A 12,600-nucleotide genomic window follows, 5' to 3' on the forward strand; every position below is an offset into this window, starting at 1 on the left:
ATGTGTGTGTGTATGTGTGTGTCAGGCTCCCTCACAGAACTCCTTCTCTCTGCTCTGATTACAGGCTGAGGGAAACATACCAGCTCCTCTGCTGACACAACAACAACCACAGCGTTAAGGCCTGGGAGTTACGAACATATTTATGACCCCCCGTACAATCAGCTCTGGACGTCTCAACAGTCAATATGTCTGAGGGCTGGGAAAACAGGTGAATACGCAGGGCTATGTGTGTGTGTGTGTGTGTGTGTGTGTGGGTGGCTGGGGGGGGGTCTGGAGGGGCGGAGAGAGACGAGACTGTTAACTCAGGAGTCTGCCTACCTACCAAGAATGTACTGCTGCCCAAACCGATAACATCCGCTCTGGTCAAACTGTCTTTTAGGATTTCAGAACTCTGCTCTTTTGAAACAAACACCTTTCTGGAGATGGATCCTGTTCCGAGCATCATATTCTAGTCTAATTTATAGACAGATATCTTGTTTTACCCAATTTTCTCGCCAATTTCGATCTTGTCTCATCGCTGCAACTCCCCAACGGGTTCGGGAGGCGAAGGTGGAGTCATGCGTCCTCCGAAATATGACCCGCCAAACCGCGCTTCTTCTTAACACCCGCCCTCTTAACCCGGAGGCTAGCCACATGTGCCACACTATGAGACTCCGATCACGGCCGGTTGTGATACAGCCCGGGATCGAACCCGGTGTCTGTAGTGACGCCTCTCTAGCTCTGCGAGGCTGTGTCTTAGACCGCTGCGCCACTCGGGAGGCCCCTCATCAACATTTTGACCCATCATCAGTTTTCTTCAAACACTGACTTCCTTGACTTTTGTGCCTGTTTAAAACCATGGCCCCCTCCCTACCTGTAGCTGTTCATCCATGACCCTGGCCACCTCTCCAGCCATGGACTCAGTTTCTCCTGGATGGGTCCTACTGACTGACCGTTGACCTCTTCTCTGGACGCTGCTCCCAGGTGGTACAGGTTAGGAAGCAGCTGGGGGAGGAGAATAGAGAGCAGGAGGAGAAGAGGAGGAAGAGAGGGGAGAGGGGAAGAGAGGGGAGAGGAGGAGGAAGAGAGGGGAGAGGGGAGGAGGAGGAAGAGAGTGGAGAGGGAGAACAGGAGGAGGAGAGGAGGAAGAGAGGGGAGAGGGGGAAGAGAGGGGAGAGGAGGAGGAGGAGAGGAGGAAGAGAGGGGAGAGGAGGACAGGAGGAGAGGAGGAAGAGAGGGGAGAGGAGGAGGAAGAGAGTGGAGAGGAGGACAGGAGGAGGAGAGGAGGAAGAGAGGGGAGAGGGGGAAGAGAGGGGAGAGGAGGAGGAGTAGGAGAGGAGGAAGAGAGGAGAGGAGGAAGAGAGGGGAGAGGAGGACAGGAGGAGGAGAGGAGGAAGAGAGGGGAGAGGAGGACAGGAGGAGAAGACAGGAGGAAAGGAGAGGACAGGAGGAGGAGAGGAGGAAGAGAGGGGAGAGGAGGGACAGGAGGAAAGGAGAGGGAGGAGGAGGAGAGGAGGAAGAGAGGGGGAGAGGAGGTCAGGAGGAGGAGAGGTCAGGAGGAGGAGAGGGACAGGAGGAGGAGAGGGGAGGGAGGGAAAGGAGAGGAGGAGGAAAGGAGAGGAGGGGAGAGGGAGGAGGAGAGGGAGAGGAGGACAGGAGGAGGGAGGACAGGAGGAGGAGAGGAGGAAGAGAGAGGGAGAGGAGGTCAGGAGGGAGGGAGAGGACGGGAGGGAGGAGAGGAGAGGACAGGAGGAGGGGAGGGAAGGAGGGAGAAGGGAGGGGAGGAGAAAGGACAGGGAGGAGGGAGAGGAGGAGGAAAGGAGAGGGGAGGGGGAGGGAGGAGGAGGAGGGGAGAGGAGGAGGACAGGAGGAGAGGACAGGAGGAGGAGAGGAGGAAGAGAGGGGAGAGGAGGTCAGGAGGAGAGGACAGGAGGAGGAGAGGAGGGGAGAGGAGGAGGAGAGGACAGGAGGAGGAGAGGAGGAGGAGAGGAGGAGGAGAGGACAGGAGGAGGAGAGGAGGAGGAGAGGAGGAAAAGGGTTAGAAAAAGAGTTGTAACATTCAAAATGTTGGATTATGGGTTAGATCTTAACTAAATGCCCAGAGTCAAATGACCAGTCACCGTTTTGGAGTTCCTGGCATCCTTCATCAGGCTTTCAGCCACCTTGACGTCGTCTAACACCACGTCTGTCTCCGAGTTCCTCAGGGAGTTGACATGGTCCTGGACTTTCACACAGATCCTGTCAATCATCTGAAGAAGAAGAAGAGTGTGAGACAGGAACAAAGCAGTTATCTGTCTAGCAGTGAAACCTAATACAGACAATCTGAGAGGAATAGTAGACTGGACTTCAGAGCATCTTGAGGACAAACTTGAATCATCTTCAGATGACAATACCATCCCTTCACGCTCCTCTCAAATGACAGGAAATACAAACCGTCACACATCTACACCATGAAATGAATCACTAAGAATCGTGTCTCATCTTCACCATGAAATGAATCACTAAGAATCGTCTCATTTTCACCATGAAATGAATCACTAAGCATCGTGTCTCACATAGCTGGTGTAACCGAGTCAGGTTTGTAGGCCTCCTTGCTCCTACATGCTTTTTAGTTCTGCCACAAATGTTCTACAGGATTGAGGTCAGGGCTTTGTGATGGCCACTCCAATACCTTGAATTTGTTGTCCTTAAGCCATTTTGCCACAACTTTGAAGTATGCTTGGGGTCATTGCCCATTAGGAAGACCCCATTTGCGACCGAGCTTTAACTTCCTGACTGATGTTTTGAGATGTTTCAATATATCCACATCATTTTCCTTCCTCATGACTCCATCTATTTTATGAAGTGCACCAGTCCCTCCTGCAGCGACCTCAGTGTTAACCAGTGGTCAGGGGAGACAGTTTCACAGGAGGGCGATTACAGGCTGTTAGTGAAACACAATGCTACGCTCAACAAGTCAACAAAATCAAGTCGAGCTATGACCCCCATGTTACTGACCCCCGTGTTACTGACCCCCCATGTTGCTGACCCCCATGTTGCTGACCCCATGTTACTGACCCCCATGTTACTGACCCCACCATGTTACTGACCCCCATGTTACTGACCCCCATGTTGCTGACCCCCATATTGCTGACCCCCATGTTACTGACCCCCATGTTACTGACCCCCATGTTACTGACCCCCATGTTGCTGACCCCACCATGTTACTGACCCCCTTGTTACTGACCCCATGTTGCTGACCCCCATATTGCTGACCCCCATATTGCTGACCCCATGTTACTGTTACTGACCCCTATGTTACTGACCCCATGTTGCTGGACCCCGCCATGTTACTGACCCCCATGTTGTCGACCCCATGTTTCTGACCCCCCGTGTTGCTGACCCCCATGTTGCTGACCCCCCGTGTTGCTGACCCCCGTGTTACTGACCCTGTGTTACTGGACTCCCGTGTTACTGACCCCCATGTTACTGACCCCCATGTTGCTGACCCCCATGTTGCTGACCCCCATGTTACTGACCTCCCATGTTGCTGACCCCCATGTTACTGACCCCCATGTTGCTGACCCCATGTCACTGACCCCCGTGTTACTGACCCCTGTGTTACTGACCCCCCCATGTTACTGACCCCCATGTTGCTGACCCCCATATTACTGACCCCCGTGTTACTGACCCCTGTGTTACTGACCCCCATGTTACTGACCCCCATGTTACTGACCCCCATGTTACTGACCCCCATGTTACTGACCCCCATGTTGCTGACCCCATTCCACTGACCCCTGTGTTACTGACCCTGTGTTACTGACCCCCATGTTACTGACCCCCATGTTGCTGACCCCCATATTACTGACCCCCCATGTTGCTGACCCCATGTTACTGACCCCCATGTTGCTGACCCCATGTTACTGACCCCATGTCACTGACCCCTGTGTTACTGACCCCCCATGCATTTACTGACCCCCCATGTTACTGACCCCATGTTGCTGACCCCCATGTTACTGACCCCCATGTTGCTGACCTCCCATATTACTGACCCCCATGTTACTGACCCCCGTGTTGCTGACCCCCCTGACCCCCGTGTTGCTGACCCCCATGTTACTGACCCCCATGTTACTGACCCCCGTGTTACTGACCCCCATGTTGCTGACCCACATGTTGCTGACCCCACATGTTGCTGACCCCACATGTTACTGACCCCATGTTACTGACCCCATGTTGCTGACCCCGGTTTTACCTCTGCGGCTGTATTTAGATGGTGCTGTGTTTTTAAATACTGTTGAGCTGTGTGTCACCTGCTGAGTGGTGGTGGTAACGATGCCCTGCTGGAGGCGGGTAGGCCTGCTCCTGGAGGTATTGACGAGTCTCATGGTTCCGGAACAGGTAGTTCTCAATCTGAAGAGAGCAGAGAGCATAACTCTGTCAGACATTTGTCATAGCAATGATATCCAAGTAGCAAAATGGTTATAAATCATAGATTTTGTTATTGTATTTGTGTGTGAGGTGAATATATATGTTAGAATTGTTTTTGTACCCAGACTACACAACAAATCCCAATTGGAAAAATAATCATATTGATTGATAGTTCAACCAGGTCCTCAGAGGTTTGAAGAGTCTGACTCACCTTCTGTCTTCTCTGGGCTTTAAGAGTCTGACTCAACTTCAGTCTTCTCTGGGCTGGCTTTAAGAGACTGACTCACCTTCAGTCTTCTCTGGGCTTTAAGAGACTGACTCACCTTCAGTCTTTTCTGGGCTTTAAGAGTCTGACTCACCTTCAGTCTTTCTGGGCTGGCTTTAAGAGTCTGACTCAACTTCAGTCTTTCTGGGCTGGCTTTAAGAGACTGACTCACCTTCAGTCTTCTGGGCTTTAAGAGTCTGACTCACCTCCAGTCTTCTCTGGGCTTTAAGAGTCTGACTCACCTTCAGTCTTCTCTGGGCTGGCTTTAAGAGTCTGACTCACCTTCAGTCTTTCTGGGCTTTAAGAGGACTCACCTTCAGTCTTATCTGGGCTTTAAGAGTCTGACTCACCTTCAGTCTTTCTGGGCTTTAAGAGTCTGACTCACCTTCAGTCTTCTCTGGGCTGGCTTTAAGAGACTGACTCACCTTCAGTCTTCTCTGGGCTTTAAGAGTCTGACTCACCTTGAGCAGGGCATCCTCAGTCTTCTCTGGGCTTTAAGAGACTGACTCACCTTGAGCAGGGCATCCTCAGTCTTCTCTGGGCTTTAGGAGACTGGCTCACCTTGAGCAGGGCATCCTCAGTCTTCTCTGAGCTTAAGAGACTGACTAATCTTGAGCAGGGCATCCTCAGTCTTCTGGGCTGGCTTTAAGAGTCTGACTCAACTTCAGTCTTCTCTGGGCTTTAGGAGTCTGACTCACCTTCAGTCTTCTGGGCTTTAAGAGTCTGACTCACCTTCAGTCTTCTGGCTGGCTTTAAGAGACTGACTCACCTTCAGTCTTCTGGCTTTAAGAGTCTGACTCACCTTCAGTCTTCTCTGGGCTGGCTTTTAAGAGTCTGACTCAACTTCAGTCTTCTGGGCTTTAAGAGTCTGACTCACCTTCAGTCTCTCTGGCTGGTTTTCTTAAGAGTCTGACTCACCTTCTGTCTTTTCTGGGCTTTAAGAGTCTGACTCACCTTCAGTCTTCTCTGGGCTTTAAGAGTCTGACTCCACCTTCAGTCTTCTGGCTGGCTTTAAGAGACTGACTCAACTTCAGTCTTCTCTGGGCTTTAAGAGTCTGACTCACCTTCAGTCTTCTGGGCTGGCTTTAAGAGTCTGACTCACCTTCTGTCTTCTGGGCTTTAAGAGTCTGACTCACCTTCAGTCTTCTGGGCTTTAAGAGTCTGACTCCACTTCAGTCTTCTCTGGGCTGAGTTTTTAGAGACTGACTCACCTTGAGCAGGGCATCCTCAGTCTTTCTCTGGCTTTGAGACTGACTCACCTTGAGCAGGGCATCCTCAGTCTTCTCTGGGCTTTAAGAGACTGACTCACCTTGAGCAGGGCATCCTCAGTCTTCTGGGCTTTAGGAGACTGGCTCACCTTGAACAGGGCATCCTCAGTCTTCTCTGAGCTTTAAGAGACTGACTAACCTTGAGCAGGGCATCCTCAGTCTTCTGGGCTGGCTTTAAGAGTCTGACTCAACTTCAGTCTTCTGGGCTTTAAGAGTCCACCTCACCTTCAGTCTTCTGGCTTCTAAGAGTCTGACTCACCTTCAGTCTTCTGGGCTGGCTTTAAGAGACTGACTCACCTTCAGTCTTCTGGGCTTTAAGAGTCTGACTCACCTTCCAGTCTTCTGTGCTTTAAGAGTCTGACTCACCTTCAGTCTTCTCTGGGCTGGCTTTAAGAGTCTGACTCAACTTCAGTCTTCTGGGCTTTAAGAGTCTGACCACCTTCAGTCTTTCTGGGCTGGCTTTAAGAGTCTGACTCACCTTCAGTCTTCTCTGGGCTTTAAGAGTCTGACTCACCTTCAGTCTTCTCTGGGCTTTAAGAGTCTGACTCACCTTCAGTCTTCTCTGGGCTGGCTTTAAGAGACTGACTCACCTTGAGCAGGGCATCCTCAGTCTTCTCTGGGCTTTAAGAGACTGACTCACCTTGAGCAGGGCATCCTCAGTCTTCTAGCTTTAAGAGACTGACTCACCTTGAGCAGGGCATCCTCAGTCTTCTTCTATTTTAAGACTGACTCACCTTGAGCAGGGCATCCTCAGTCTCTCTGTTTTAAGAGACTGGACTCACCTGAGCAGGGGCATCCTCAGTCTTCTGCTTTAAGACTGACTCCACCTTCAGCAGGGGCATCCTCAGTCTTCTGGCTTTAAGAGACTGACTCACCTTCAGCAGGGCATCCTCAGTCTTCTCTTTTTAAGAGACTGACTCACCTTGAGCAGGGCATCCTCAGTCTTCTCTGGCTTTAAGAGACTGACTCACCTTCAGCAGGGCATCCTCAGTCTTCTGCTTTAAAGACTGACTCACCTTCAGCAGGGCTCCTCAGTCTCTCTTCTGCTTTAGAGACTGACTCACCTTCAGCAGGGCGTCCTCAGTCTCTGGGCTTTAAGAGACTGACTCACCTTCAGCAGGGCGTCCTCAGTCTCTGGGCTTTAAGAGACTGACTCACCTTCAGCAGGGCGTCCTCAGTCTTCTCTGGCTTTAAGAGACTGACTCACCTTCAGCAGGGCGTCCTCAGTCTTCTGGGGCTTTAAGAGACTGACTCACCTTCAGCAGGGCGTCCTCAGTCTTCTCTAAGCTTTAAGAGACTGACTCACCTTCAGCAGGGCGTCCTCAGTCTTCTCTGGCTTTAAGACTGACTCACCTTCAGCAGGGCGTCCTCAGTCTTCTCTGGGCTTTAAGAGACTGACTCACCTTCAGCAGGGCGTCTCAGTCTTCTTCTTGGCTTTAAGAGACTGACTCACCTTCAGCAGGGCGTCCTCAGTCTTTCTCTGCTTTAAGAGACTGACTCACCTTCAGCAGGGCGTCCTCAGTCTTTCTGGGCTTTAAGAGACTGACTCACCTTCAGCAGGGCGTCCTCAGTCTTCTGGGTTTTAAGAGACTGACTCACCTTGAGCAGGGCATCCTCAGTCTCTGGGCTTTAAAGACTGACTCACCTTGAGCAGGGCGTCCCAGTCTTCTGGGCTTTAAGAGACTGACTCACCTTGAGCAGGGCATCCTCAGTCTTCTGGGCTTTAAGAGACTGACTCACCTTCAGCAGGGCGTCCTCAGTCTTCTCTGGGCTGGCTTTGAGAGCCTGAGACGATCGATGATGGGGATAGGCATGAACCGGATGGTGAAGTTTCTGTCAAGGAGATGGACGGTCTCATAAATTTAGCATAGTTTAAACAGATAGTATAATGTACTTATTCATTCCAGTCATATTTAACCAGAAATTGTCATTCATATTTAAACAGATATTATGACCCAGTTAGTTATAGAAATCTGAATTGGTTTAAAAGCCAGTCATGAACTAACACAGTATCTGATTCAACTAAAATTATATAATTTTAGCAATATAATGTATGAAGTATCTGATTCAACTAAAATGATTCTATCTTTTAGCATTATAATGCATACAGTATCTGTGTGTGTGTGTCTGTGTCTGTGCGTGTGCGCGTGTGCGTGTGCGTGTGCGCGTGCGCGTGTGCGCGTGTCTGTGTCTGTGCGCGTGCGTGTGCGTCTGTGTGTCTGTGCGTGTGTGCGTGTCTGTCTGTGTGTGTCTGTGTGTGTGTGTGTGTGTGTGTGTGTGTGTGTGTGTGTGTGTGTGTGTGTGTGTGTGTGTGTGTGTGTGTGTGTGTGTGTGTGTGTGTGTGTGTGTGTGTGTGTGTGTGTGTGTGTGTGTGTGTGTCTGTGTGTGTGTGTGTGTGTGTGCACGTGCGAGTGCGAGTGCGAGTGCGCGTGCGCGTGTGCGTGTGTGTGTGTGAGGGCCCAGCCCCTGGCTGCTGACAGAGAGAAGAGCAGGTCTGAAACAAGCCATTTCATCTCCTAATTGATTGTGACTTGACATCGTTAAGTGAGGTTACTGATCCTCTGCAGTTGGAAAGTCAGCCCAGAATAGTACATTAATAATGAGAGAGAGAGAGAGAGAGAGAGAGAGAGAGAGAGAGAGAGAGAGAGAGAGAGAGAGAGAGAGAGAGAGAGAGAGAGAGAGAGAGAGAGAGAGAGAGAGAGAGAGAGAGAGAGAGAGAGAGCGAGAGAGAGAGAGAGAGACGAGAGAGAGGGAGAGAGAGAGAGACAGAGAGAGAGAGAGAGAGACAGAGAGAGAGAGACAGAGAGAGAGACAGAGAGAGAGAGACAGAGAGAGCGAGAGAGGGCAGAGAGAGCAGAGAGAGAGAGAAGTTTGGGACTGAACTGATTGAGTGTCTGTCTCTCAGGTGAAGCAGCTCAACGGTAGATTCATTCTTCATCTGTAGTCAGAAAGGCCTCAGTGTGTCACTAAAGGGAATACTTTAGTAGTAGACTTCTCTAGTAGACCCAGGGAGTTTACCTAAAGATGGCCACTTCTCTAGTAGACCCAGGGTGTTTACCTAAAGATGGCCACTTCTCTAGTAAACCCAGGGTGTTTACCTAAAGATGGCCACTTCTCTAGTAGACCCAGGGTGTTTACCTAAAGATGGCCACTTCTCTAGTAGACCCAGGGTGTTTACCTAAAGATGGCCACTTCTCTAGTAAACCCAGGATGTTTACCTAAAGATGGCCACTTCTCTAGTAAACCCAGGGTGTTTACCTAAAGATGGCCACTTCTCTAGTTGTTTACCTAAAGATGGCCACTTCTCTAGTTGTTTACCTAAAGATGGCCACTTCTCTAGTTGTTTACCTAAAGATGGCCACTTCTCTAGTAGTTTACCTAAAGATGGCCACTTCTCTAGTAGTTTACCTAAAGATGGCCACTTCTCTAGTAGTTTACCTAAAGATGGCCACTTCTCTAGTAGTTTACCTAAAGATGGCCACTTCTCTAGTAGTTTACCTAAAGATGGCCACTTCTCTAGTTGTTTACCTAAAGATGGCCACTTCTCTAATAAACCCAGGGTGTTTACCTAAAGATAGCCAGTTATCTCTTAGTTATAGTCCCTCTTCCCTGGACTCTATGTAAACTGGAAACCATATATCCTGAGGATGCATTTATTGTAGCTGACAGTGAGGTGAAGAAGGCGTAATAGCGCCTCTTCAACCTCAGGAGGCTGAAGAAATGTGGCTTGTCACCCAAAACCCTGACAAACTTTTACGGATGCACAATCGAGAGCATCCTGACGGGCTGTATCACCGCCTGGTACGGCAACTGCACCGCCTTCAACCGCAGGGCTCTCCAGAGGGTAGTGAGGACTGCACAACGCATCACCGGGGGCAAACTACCTGCCCTCCAGGACACATACAGCACCCGATGTCACAGGAAGGCCAAAAAGATCATCATGGACAACAACCACCCGAGCCACTGCCTGTTCACCCCACTATCATCCAGAAGGCGAGGTCAGTACAGATGCATCACAGCTGGGACCGAGAGACTGAAAAACAGCTTCTATCTCAAGGCCATCAGACTGTTAAACAGCCATCACTAGCACAGAGAGGCTGCTGCCTACATTGAGACCCAATCACTGGCCACTTTAATAAATAGATCACTAGTCACTCTAAACAATGCCACTTTAAATAACGGCACTTTAATCATGTTTACATATCTTACATCACACGTATATACTGAATTTTATACCATCTATTGCATCTTGCCTATGCCGCTCTGTCATTGTTCATCCATATATTTATATGTACTGTATATATTCTTATTCCATTCCTTTACTTAGATTTGTGTATATTAGGTAGTTGTTGTGGAATTGTTAGATTACTTGTTAGATATTTACTGTACTGTCAGAACTAGAAGCACAAGCATTTCACTACACTCGCATTAAAATCTGCTAACCATGTGTACGTGACGGTCTCTCTCCCTCTCTCCTCTCTCCTTATCTCCCCCTTCTCTTTCCCTCTACCCTCCATCTCTCCCCTTCTCTCTCCCTCTCCTATCTCCATTTCTCCTCTTCTCTCTTCCTCTCCCCACCCTCCCTCTATCTCTCCCCTTCTCTCTCCCTCTCCTATTTCCATTTATCCCCTTCTCTCTTCCTCTCCTATCTCCATTTCTCCTCTCTCTCTCCTCTCCTCTCTCCTCTCTCTCTCTCTCTCTCTCTCTCTCTCTCTCTCTCTCTCTCTCTCTCTCTCTCTCTCTCTCTCTCTCTCTCTCTCTCTCTCTCTCTCTCTCTCTCTCTCTCTCTCTCTCTCTCTCTCTCTCCTGTCTCTCTCTCTCTCCTCATCTCTTCCCTTCTCTCTCCCCTTTCTCCCTCTCTCTCTCCAAATATCTCCTCTCCTCTCTTCCTCTTCCCACTCTCCCTCTCCTTCTCTCTCCCCTTTCTACCTCTCTCTCTCCAAATCACTCCTCCCCTTCTCTCTCCCCTTTCTCCCTCTCTCTCCCTCTCTCTCCATCTCTCCCCACTCTCCTCTCTCCATCTCTCCCCTTTCTCCCTCTCACCATTACTCCCTCTCCCCATCTCTCCTCTCCTCTCTCCATCTCTCCTCTCCTCTCTCCATCTCTCCCCTCTCCATCGCTCCCCTTTCTACCCCTCTCTCTCCCCATCTCTCCTCTCCCTCCCTCTCCCCATCTCTCGCCCTCTCCTCTCTCAATCTCTTCCTTCTCTCTTCCTCTATCCATCTCTCTCCCTCTCCATCTCTTCCTTCTCTCCCCATCTCTCCTCTCTTCTCTCCCCATCTCTCCTCTCTTCTCTCTCCCTCTCCATCTCTTCCTTCTCTCCCCATCTCTCTCCACCATGTGTACCACAGGGTCCACATCCATCCTCATCACAAAGCAAATTACAAATCACCAGCCTCCCAGATTCCTCACAGGGTGCTAGTTAAGCATCCAGCCAGCCAACGTTTATTGTTATGCAGCAATTACAGAATGTAGATTCTATTTAAATGAGGATGAAACAAAGAAACTGCCCAGACACTCATGACTGAGTGGATTCTAATATCATTCTGCTCTAAATTCATAGACAGCCAATCAAATGGTGCCCTGTCTGGTGCTTGTCTGCAATTCCTCCTCTCCCCCACCCTCTCTCTTCTCTCTCCCCCACCCTCTTTCTTCTTTCTCCCTATCCTATTTCTCTCCTGCTGCACCCTCCACTCTCTCTTTTCCTCCCCCTCCTCTACCTCTCTGTCTCTCTGCTAACCCTCCCTCTCTCCCCCTCCTCTCTCTCTCTCTCCCCCTCCTCTCTCTCTCTCTCCCCTAATCTCTCTCTGCTCTCTCTCTCTTTTCCTCCCCCTCTACCTCTCTGTCTCTCTGTCTCTCTCTCTCTCTCTCTTCCTCCCCCTCCTCTACCTCTCTGTCTCTCTGCTAACCCTCTCTCTCTCTCTTTTCCTCCCCCTCCTCTACCTCTCTGTCTCTCTGCTAACCCTCCCTCTCTCCCCCTCCTCTCTCTCTGTCTCTCTCTCCCCCTCCTCTCTCTCTCTCCCCCTCCTCTCTCTCTCTCCCCTAATCACTCTCTGCTCTCTCTCTCTTTTCCTCCCCCTCTACCTCTCTGTCTCTCTCTCTCTCTTCCTCCCCCTCCTCTACCTCTCTGTCTCTCTGCTAACCCTCTCTCTCTCTCTCTCCTTTTCCTCCCCTCCTCTACCTCTCTGTCTCTCTGCTAACCCTGTCTCTCTGCTAACCCTCCCTCTCCCCCTCCTCTCTCTCTGTCTCTCTCTCTCCCCTCCTCTCTCTCCCCTCCTCTCTCTCTCTCCCCCTAATCTCTCTCTGCTCTCTCTTTTCCTCCCCCTCTACCTCTCTGTCTCTCTCTCTCTCTCTCTCTCCTCCCCCTCCTCTACCTCTCTGTCTCTCTGCTAACCTCTCTCTCTCTCTCTCTCTCTTTTCCTCCCCTCCTCTACCTCTCTGTCTCTCTGCTAACCCTCCCTCTCTCCCCCTCTCTCTCTCTCTCTCCCCCTCCTCTCTCTCTCTCCCCTAATCTCTCTCTGCTCTCTCTCTTTTCCTCCCCCTCTACCTCTCTGTCTCTCTGTCTCTCTCTCTCTCTCTTCCTCCCCTCCTCTACCTCTCTGTCTCTCTGCTAACCCTCTCTCTCTCTCTTTTCCTCCCCTCCTCTACCTCTCTGTCTCTCTGCTAACCCTCCCTCTCTCC

The 12,600-nt window shown here is 50.5% G+C and overlaps 1 pseudogene; it reads right to left on the minus strand.

The window, feature by feature from the left end:
- The window catches only part of LOC124028267, a 40,909-nt pseudogene that overhangs the window by 24,830 nt on the left and 3,479 nt on the right, over positions 1-12,600 (minus strand).

Source organism: Oncorhynchus gorbuscha, unplaced genomic scaffold (assembly GCF_021184085.1).
Source record: "Oncorhynchus gorbuscha isolate QuinsamMale2020 ecotype Even-year unplaced genomic scaffold, OgorEven_v1.0 Un_scaffold_3932, whole genome shotgun sequence".
Classification (NCBI taxonomy): domain Eukaryota; kingdom Metazoa; phylum Chordata; class Actinopteri; order Salmoniformes; family Salmonidae; genus Oncorhynchus; species Oncorhynchus gorbuscha.